Raw genomic sequence first — 1,001 nt, 5'->3', positions numbered from 1 at the left:
CCTGCTTCTCTGAGATTGGCTTTTTCAAGGTCAAAGGGATGAAACTCAGACATAATGCTTTTTGGTAACCACATCTTAAAAAACAAACTGAAACAGAACAACCACTTGCATATGGCTGTGCCATGTACCCCTCAGTTTAGCACTGGCCTTTAACAAGGCAAAGCATTTGTTTGCCTCACGCCTGTGTCTACGGCTAGTTGATCTGAGTTTGTAAAAAGACACTACCTTACTTACCTGTGGGAGACAGCTTGATACACAGGTTTCCATGCATTCCCATTTATTTATAATACTACGCATATAGCTCCCCCCAGTCTGTCCCCTCGGAGTGGTGACCTTGAAAAGGGAAAACCTTCTGCTAAGAAATTTGAGTGTGAGAGCTGGCACCTCAGAGAGTGCTTTGCTTCACTGCGCGTTCTTGCCATCTGAGTTCTGAGCCTTCACTCTGATCTTGTTCCCCCTTCTTGTCATGTTGTGTTCCTAGATAAGGACAGCAGCCATCCCAGATTCCCGTCCATCACGTTCGGTGCACACGCTCCAGCAGGGTTTCTTCAGGAAAGACGACTGACACAAGAAATAATCCTGATGCGGAGCTTGCACNGTAATTCTAATTTTGACTTATTCCCAAAGAGACATGAATTTACAGGTCCTGCCTCTGTGTGAATCATGATGGGCAGCCAGTGAAGAAAAAGGACATTTGCTGGGGAAAACTCAATGGTGTTTCATTCCTCAGCGTGGAATTTATTTTCTGTAAGAGATCTTCGCTTCAATAAAGTGATTTTCTTAACTTATGTATATTAACTAGAGAAATAAGTGTTTCAGCATTTTCAGTATGGAAAAAAATAGTTTCCAGTATGTTTCACAGCATTCCAAAATTAGGCAAAGTATTTTTTCTAATAAATAAAGTCAGTGAATGTGTTAGTGTTATCTAAGGCTTTCACAAGTATATCTCATGCACAAATAAAGCAAGTGGTTTCTCACAGTTTTTGATTTTTTTCCTGATT

General features: G+C 41.0%; 1 long non-coding RNA gene across 1 annotated transcript in view; it reads left to right on the top strand.

Moving 5' to 3' along the window:
• The window catches only part of LOC103582209, a 23,442-nt gene extending 22,851 nt beyond the window's left edge, over nt 1-591 (top strand). The window contains exon 5 of the long non-coding RNA XR_549736.1: nt 482-591. This is a non-coding gene — a long non-coding RNA (uncharacterized LOC103582209). The remainder of the gene's footprint in view (nt 1-481) is intronic.
• The last annotated feature ends 410 nt before the right edge of the window (nt 592-1,001 follow it).

This window comes from Galeopterus variegatus, unplaced genomic scaffold, assembly GCF_000696425.1.
Source record: "Galeopterus variegatus unplaced genomic scaffold, G_variegatus-3.0.2 Scaffold15259, whole genome shotgun sequence".
Lineage (NCBI taxonomy): Eukaryota > Metazoa > Chordata > Mammalia > Dermoptera > Cynocephalidae > Galeopterus > Galeopterus variegatus.
Note: the sequence above shows the minus strand (reverse complement) of the source record. Positions and strands in the feature narration are given on the sequence as shown.